We start from the raw sequence: 8564 nt of genomic DNA, 5'->3' as shown, positions 1-8564 counted from the left end.
AAGGTTTCACTGGGAATGCTGGGTTTGAACGAAGCTGTTTGGGTTCCAAGTGGGCTGTAAGCTTGAGCAGGGCTGCCAGGGGCGATCCTGCAAGTGGCCTCAGCTTGCCCAGTGGTGCCTTTGGAAAGGGTCAGCGTGCTTTAGGCCAAAGGGGCAGCTGGGAGCAGAAGGAGGAGGAGCTTGCGCACCGTTGGCACTGCCCGCACGGAAAGGGGCCTCCCGCCGGCTGGGGCGGCTGGCGCGGTTGGCAGCAGGGACACTCCGCGCTGCCAGCCCGCTTGCGGCTTCTCTTCCCGGTCTCCCCTGTCTCCTTCCTGGGAGGGCTTTTCCTCCTCTTCCGTTTGCCCGCAGTCTCGAAATCAAAGAATCCTTATCAGTGCTTCCTTCCTCTCAGAAAGCTTGGATTCGCAGCGTCCACCCCAAAAATCTATTGGCCTAAGCAAATTCTTCCAAACCCAGAAGAGCTGAGAAAAGGGCTGGATATGGCAGTGGGCTGCGGCAGGCTGCCAACCCAGCACTTGGAGGAAAATACTCCCCTTTCCTACAGCCCTAAGGGGGTGGGATAAATACGTGGCTATCTCTAGTTCCTCATGTATTATTTCTACCTCTCTGCCTAACATCTATTTATCTCTGGTTTTCCACCCCACATGTCTAGGGCATGGCTTTTACATTCAGTCACACTAGTGAAGACATGTGATTACCCATTTTCTCCTACCCAAAATAATCTCTCTTTCTCCCTCTCTCTGTCTGTCTCTGTGAAGCAAATTGCTCTTTGCCGGTAAGGAAAGTATTAAAGGTACCATAGCAGTGGCAGCTCCTTTTTGGGGATACGCTGGGGTGCTACAAAAGATCTCTAAAATTTGGCAGCATCTCCATGAAGGCAGCCCAGATGGCTGATGTTAGCAAGCAGTGGGGAATGAAAGGTCTGATTGGAATCTGAGGGTGCCAGCCCTTGAGAAACCGATTTGTAGAGAGTCAAAGCCCATTTTGGTGGTGCTGCTGCTTTTTTGGGTCAACGTTATGCTCCAGAATTCCTTATTTTAGGGCAGCAGCACAACGAAGCCTTGGGCAGCATCTGCTGCACCTTTCCCAGTACATGGGACTGTGATTGGTGTTACCAGTCACAGCTAGAAGATCTGCCTTCTGATTCCCCAGTGGGAGACAAGCCATACCAACTTGCAGAGCAAGCCAAATAATTGTTGATTAGACACTTCTTTTAGAATGGAGTGTTCTGTCCTTTTAGCTGTCCTGGTAATATAGGCCAAATCAGTTACTAGATTAAAAGGTTGTTGATCTAGATTAAAAGGAATTTTTTTAATGCTCTGACATCAGCAGCCAACTCAGGAATTTGGGGGGTTCCTTCAATGACTTGAACATCCGACTCCCACTTCTGAGTGTTTGGATCCTTCCAAGTGATAACCGATTTGTGTGATTTTCCAGAGCCATCTGTAAAAACTGTGAGGGCTTTAAGAGGAACCTTACCTTTTAGAGAATTTGGGACTAGATGGAATATTTGTTTTAGTAGCTTGTGTTTTGGATAATGAATAGAGACTTGTCCAGGATAGCTGTCTAAAGCAAACTGAAGGTGTTCATTTGTCTGTAATAGGGATTCCATTTTCTGTAGCTGAAATGCTAGATAAATGTATGTTGGGTCACACGCTGCAGGGGTTCGGAGGCGGTTCCGGCCCTTAATGATTAATTGAGCTAAAAGCTCTTGAGGGATTGTAATAGTTTTTTTTGGTGTGGCAAAAATACCTATTCTATAATTAACAATTTTTCTGTAGAAGACGGGTCCCACTGAAAAAGCAGTGCCTGGAAATGTGGGGATTTACCAAGAATAGCAAACTGGGAGGTTAGAGAGCGGTCAACGCGGTGTGCTTTTCGAGATGAGATAGCAGGTGCTACCTTTCGCAGTGCGTCGTGGGCATCGGGAGTTAAGATGCGCTGGGAAGTCAGGTCATGGCTCCCCTTCAGTAGGCTGAACAAAGGGCACAGCTCTTCTCTCGTGAGTCCAAGCAGTGGTCGGATCCAGGTGATGGAGCCACACAACTGTTGTATATCCCTTAGCATTTGAGCGTTATCTTTGATGGAGACACTTTGGGGAGTAATGGCTGGCTGACTGATTAGGAATCCAAGGTATTTCCATGGGGAGGTGTACTGGGTTTTTCAGGAGCCATATCAAAACCTGCATCTTAACTGCTGTCATAGTCTTTCTGATTGCTGTGTTAAGGTAAGTCTTGTCTTGGGAGAAAATTAAAATGTCGTCCATGTAATGTAGAATTATAGCTTCAGGGAAGGCTTTCCTGATTGGAGATAGAATCCCAGCCACAAACATTTGACATAAAACAGGGGAAGTTTTCATTCCCTGTGGCAATGTGACCTAATGATATCTTTTAAAGGGTTCTTGACAGTTGATGATTGGTATCGAAAATGTGAATTTGGGAGTGCAGGACAGAGAGGGATGTTGAATAAAGTCTTTGGTATCAAGGATTGTGAGCTGCCAGTCCCTGGGAAGCACAGAAGGTGAGGAGAGGCCTGGTCGCAAGGGGCCCATGTCTTCTAAAACATCATTTACTTTCCAAAAGTCTTGTAATAACCTCCATCTGTCTTTGCCAGGATTTTTATAAAAAGACAGGGGTCAGGGACTAGTTGATGGTACAATGTGTCCTTTTAATAATTGTTCTCGCACTAGGGCGTGGTGTGCTTCTAATTTGTCTTTTGGAAAGGCCCAATGATCCACCCACACAGGATCATACCCACAGGGAGGGATCATACCTTTTCCCACAGATGGACAACAGCCATATTGAGTGGTTTAGTTTTAATTTCTTTTTAATTCCCAAGGTTTCTTTTTTTTCAACATTGTAATACAGCATCTCTATTCAAATCATTATACTCACCTTGGTTAATTAAATATTTATTAATTTATTTTCCCCCCATAATATCAGAATGGGACAAAAGCATAGGAAGAACAACAAGCAATTACAGAAATACAGAATCTTCCCTGAGAATCCCTTGGGAACCATGTTAAAAGAATGGGAAGGACATCAGCTTATAAAGACCCACAGCTGAAGATTGTGCATTGCATGTTTGAATGGCCAAAGAAGAAATTAAAACAAGGTCTTCGCTGGCCGAAGCATGGGTCTACCGGGATGCAGATTTGCAAAGTACTTCACAATTATGTCCAAAATAAATTAACTGCAGACACAATTGAATTGCAATATGTGGAGGTCTGGTTTAAATATTGGAACATCAAAAACGAAGTAGAAACAGATAAAACAAACCAAATTCTCTCTGTAACGATCAATGATAAAGACACAACAAGGAAAACCAATCAGCCAAGGTGGGTCCTATTAAATTTCCTCCCCGCTACTGCACCTCCTAACGAACCAGCTGCAGTTGCAGCTGAGTTGTTGGAGGCTTCAAATGAGTCATGTAACTGAGAGGGCTGAAGAAGTTGAAGTAGAGGTGGACATCAGAAGAAACATATAATCTATCATCCTCCTCCAGGCAAATTACAAATTCAGCCATGCAGGAAGTTCCATCCAATCAAGAAGGTCCAGCCTTCTTCACTCGAGGGAGAACCCTGGCAGTACAAAAATGTTCCTCCTGCTTCAGCAGTAAAGATAAAACAAAGGTGCCACCCCTCAGAGAGGTCCCAATGGGGGGTGCACAAGGTGGAATAGGACATGGAAATGCACCCCTCACCTCTTCAGAAGTGAGGCATTTTAAAAAGGAAATGGAGATATCATTCAGTGACCCAGTAGGTTTGTCAGAACAATTTGACCAATTCTTAGGGCCTAGGATTTACCCTTGGGGAGAATTAAATTCAATCATGCAAACCTTTTCTCTCCAGAGAAGAGAAAATTATTTAGACTGCAGGGATCAATATATTGTACAGAGAACATAATTTAGAACCAACTGGAGAGAAGAAATTACCATTAACAGATCCAGAATGGAACCCTAACTCAGATGAGGGAAGAAAAAGTATAGCAGAATACAGAACCCGAATTTTAAGGGGAATAAAAGAGGCAGTCCCCAGAGTTAATAACATGAAGAAAGCCTTTGGTGATGAACAAGAAAAAGATGAGAGCCCAACTGACTGTATAATTCGCTTAAGTAATAACATCCAATTATATTTAGAAAGAGATTTAGATAGTGAAGGAGGGAAGACAATGTTCTAGGTCCACTTTGTGTTACATTCTTGGCCTGACATAAAACGGAAATTAGAGAAATTAGATGCATGGCCAGAAAGAAGTTTAGATGAGTTATTAGCTGAAGCACAAGAAGTTTATGCCAGGTGAAATGAAGAGAAAATGAAGACTAAAGCTAAGATGATGGCTGCTGTCCAAATTCCTAAACCAATTAGGCAGGATGGGGAGAATATTAAATTAAAGAAACCTATTTGCTTTTATTGTAAGAAAGAAGACCATATGCAATCCTGCTGTTTTAAGACATTGAGGGACTTAAGAGATTCTCCGAGTGGACAATCAGCCCTCAGAGAATTGAAGGGGTCAGGAGCTTTTCTTCTTGGGGCACAAAATCCATCTTCAAGAGCCCTTGATAAAATCAAGGATAGGACTCCTAGAACAATTAATGGAATTATTAGTAGACACAGGAGCAGAGACAACTTGTGTAATTGAAAAACCAAATGCATGTGCCATAAGCAAAGACACTTCCAATATTTGTGCTGTTAAAGGGGAATCCTTTCCCATTCCCATCATTAAGAATGTCACTATAAAGGGTAACGGACTAACCAGAAAGGGAGATTTGTTTTTCTGCCTCCAGCAGGTAACAACTTACTTGCTCGGGATCTCCAGATACCTTTGAAAGTTGGAGTAGTTCCACAAGAAGGAAGGATGAAGGTCAAATTGTTTACTTTATCCACACAAGATGAACAACTGATTAATCCTACAGTGTAGGCCCGACCAGGTAACTGGGATAAAATGAACTTTACACCCATTGTAATGAATCTCCTTCCAGACATTAAACCAGAAAAGTACCCCAGCACCCCCTTACAAAGACCAAAAGGTATGGGCTAAAACCCATAATAACCCAACTGTGACATGATAACATACTAGAGCCATGTACTTCCACATACAACACCCCATTCTTGCTATTAAAAAGCCTGACAATAACTACAGGCTACTTCAAGACCTACGTGAAGTAAATAAAAGAGTGCAAGCTGTGTGCCTGTTAGTACAAAACCCTTACACCTTGTTAAGTTATCACCTACGCACTCTTGGTTCTCAGTAACTGACCTGAAGGATGCATTTTGGTCATGCCCTGTAGATTCTCCTTCTAGACACCTGTTTGCCTTCACCTGGGAAGATCCAGACACTGGAAGGAAACAGCAGCTCACCTGGACCTGGCGGCTGCAAGGGTACATGGAGTCTCCCACACTCTTCAGTCAGGTCTTGGAGAGCCTGTTCATTTCCTTTTCTCCACCCTCAGGAATACAAGTAACACAGTATGTAAATGACATACTACTCTCCAGAGAGCAAGAATCCACTGTAAAATTAGGCACCAATCAATTACTGAACTTCTAGGAGAGAATGGACTAAGAGTATCTAAATCCAAATTACAATTTGATAAACCAAAGTAAAATATTTTGGACATGTAATTGGTCATGGTACCAGAAAATTGAGTACTGAAAGGATAGAAGGAATTTTAAATTTACAACCTCCACAAAAAAAGAGCGAGGTTAGACAATTATTAGGCTTAAGGAGGTATTGTAGAATATGGATTGATGAATACACACAAAGTATCACAATTTTATATGAAAAATTAACTACATCAGAACCTATTAATTGGACCCAAGAGGATAATAAAAACTTAGAAAATTTAAAGCAAAAGATGATTCAGACCCCAGTTCTCTTTCTTCCTTCACTAGAAGAAGATTTTCACCTATATATTAAACCTATATAGGAATTACTTACGGGGTCTTGGCCCAAGAGTGGTCAGGATTCCATAAACCTGTAGCCTACTTGTCCATATTGTTGGTCCCTCTGTCCCAAGGATGGCAAGCATGCATCCAATCAATCGCTGCAGCAGCCACCCTAGTAACAGCCAGCCAAAAACTTATATTTGAGAGAAATCTGATAGAATACATATCACACTCCATCCAAACCATTCTTAAACAACGAGCAGCCGAATGGCTAACAGACTCTCATATTACACAATATGGGAGCACCCTCATCCATTCCACAAATGTAACCCTGAAAACAACCACCCACACCAATCCCGCACAGTTCCTATGTGGAATCCCCAAAAACAAGATCTCATGCACAACTGCATAGTTTTTATAAACCTGCAAACAAAAATTCGAGAAGACCTCCAAGAGAGCCCATTAGATGAAGGAGAAATCCTGTTCATTGACCGATCATCTAGAGCTGTAAATGGAAAGAGGTCCTCTGGATACTCCACCAGAGATGGAAAAGAACTGTACATGACAGAAAAGGAAAACTACCACCTTCCTGGTCTACCCAGGTATGTGAATTAGATGCTTTGGAAAAAGCATTGTACAGACTAGATGGAGGTATTGGAACCATTTATACAGACTCTAAATATGCATATGGAGTAGTCCACACATTCGGGAAAAGCTGGGCTGAAAGAGGGTTTCCCACATCTAAGGGCAAAGACGTTTTACACAAAGAACTTATATTAAAAATTTTAGAGGCACTTAAGTTACCGAAAGAAATTACAATGGTACGTGTTCCAGGTCATCAAAAGGGATCTCTGGAGAAACTAGAGGAAACATCCTAGCAGACCATGCTGCAAAGGAGGCTGCTTTTGAGGGGGAAGTAAAGGTATACAGATTTTATCCAAGACACACACCCGAGAGTACACCAGACAACACTCTTCCCATCCCTATTTTTAAAGATGATGAAAAACAGAAACTCATATCACTAGGTGGAAAGGAAGATTCTGAGGGACAGTGGCATCCTCCTGATGGCCACCAAATGTTAAATAAAGAGCTCACTCGAGAAATTTTACAGAACTTCCACCAATCCACGCACTGGGGATCTAAAGCTTTAGCAGGTCACTTTCTTCAAAATTTTGGATGTCGGGGAATTGATGAATTAGCTAATCAAATTACCATAGGTTGGATAATTTGCCAAAAAGTCAACAGAAAATTAATGAGGAGAACAAGACCTGGAAGAATTGAAATTGCAATTAGACCCTTCCAAAGTATTCAAATTGATTTCACAGAAATGCCCCATGCCCAAAGATGGAAGTATTTCTTAGTGATTGTAGATCACCTTACCAATGGGGTTGAAGCATTTCCAACTGTTAATGCCACTGCTCAAACAGTAAGTAAGGTAATCCTAGAACAGACAGTCCCAAGATATGGAATTATAAATAACATTGATTCAGACCAAAGTACCCATTTTACATCATTAGTATTGCAACAATTGGCTCAACAATTTGGAATAACTTGGAAATTACATACCCCTGGCACCCTCAAAGTTCGGGAAGGGTAGAATGCATGAATCAGACTATTAGAACAACCTGGACCAAACTGATGTTAGAAATGAAGTGGACTTGGATAAAGTGCCTACCCCTTGCCCTTCTCAGAATCCAGAGGCAACCCAGAGCTGACTTAGGTTGTTCCCCATATGAAATGTTATACAGGCTTCCCTATTTAGCCACCCCGCATCAAGTAACTGCCAAAGAGTGAGGAAATAGAAATGTGCAAAAGTATATTCAAATGATTGCCCAGAATCTAAAAGACTTAATGCAGAGAGGTCTTGTACCCCAGAACGTTCCTTTAGACTTCTATTTACATAAGATCTGCCCCGGAGACTAGGTACTTATTAAATGCTGGAAGGAACAATCCCTGACTCCATCGGGGGAAGGTCCTTTCCAAGTTCGATTGACCACAGAGACAGCCATCCAAACACAGGAAAAAGGGTGCACTTCCATCAGCCAAGTAAAAGGTCCAGTAACACCACCGCAAGATAATGAGAAACCTCCATGAACTACTGTCTACAACAGTCCTCCCCAGTGTTATCCCTGAAATTATTATATCAATTGTTATTCTCTCACTGTTTTACAGAAAAGAATCTAATGGATGTTGTAGTTACTATTTAACAAGTTATTACAAATTTTCAATTCCATTTCTCCACCAGTGAAGAGTATCATTTCCCTGAGAAATGACCTTTCCTCTCAATAACTACGTCTTTTTTTTTTTTTTTTTTAATTTCCTTGGGAGAAACAACATGAATAGAACCAAGGCCAGTTCGAGGAAGGACTTTCCTGCATTTAGGTCCCTTCCTGCATCCAGGTACACTCCCATGACAACCAAGGGGTTCGAACCCAGGAGAAAAACCAGAGAGCTTGAAAGGTCTGCACCACCTATCAGAGAGTACCACGGCACTTCAATCTTCCCACTGATCCCTGAGCGAGGGAAGGGAAGGTGCGCCCTACTCCTCATACTCTCCCTCTGGATCCTGTAGATCCCCCTTGTCAGAGCCTGCGTCTGCTGCCACCAATGCTAACATACAGTGTACCTGACCAAAGGGAACTCCTACCTCATAAAACACTCATTCCAGGCACATACTTAT

The 8564-nt window shown here is 42.5% G+C and overlaps 1 long non-coding RNA gene across 2 annotated transcripts; it reads left to right on the top strand.

The window, feature by feature from the left end:
• Window positions 1-351: 351 nt before the first annotated feature.
• On the top strand, window positions 352-8181 carry LOC135291796 (uncharacterized). 2 transcript variants are annotated; one of them, XR_010354498.1, is made up of 3 exons: window positions 352-4929; window positions 5290-6486; window positions 6719-8181. It is a non-coding gene; the product is annotated as an uncharacterized LOC135291796 (long non-coding RNA). The 2 variants fall into 2 exon arrangements; XR_010354497.1 differs by having other exon boundaries at window positions 353-4929; window positions 5290-5411.
• The last annotated feature ends 383 nt before the right edge of the window (window positions 8182-8564 follow it).

The sequence above is a fragment of the Passer domesticus genome, unplaced genomic scaffold (assembly GCF_036417665.1).
Source record: "Passer domesticus isolate bPasDom1 unplaced genomic scaffold, bPasDom1.hap1 HAP1_SCAFFOLD_121, whole genome shotgun sequence".
Lineage (NCBI taxonomy): Eukaryota > Metazoa > Chordata > Aves > Passeriformes > Passeridae > Passer > Passer domesticus.
This window is presented reverse-complemented; position numbering and strand designations above follow the sequence as displayed.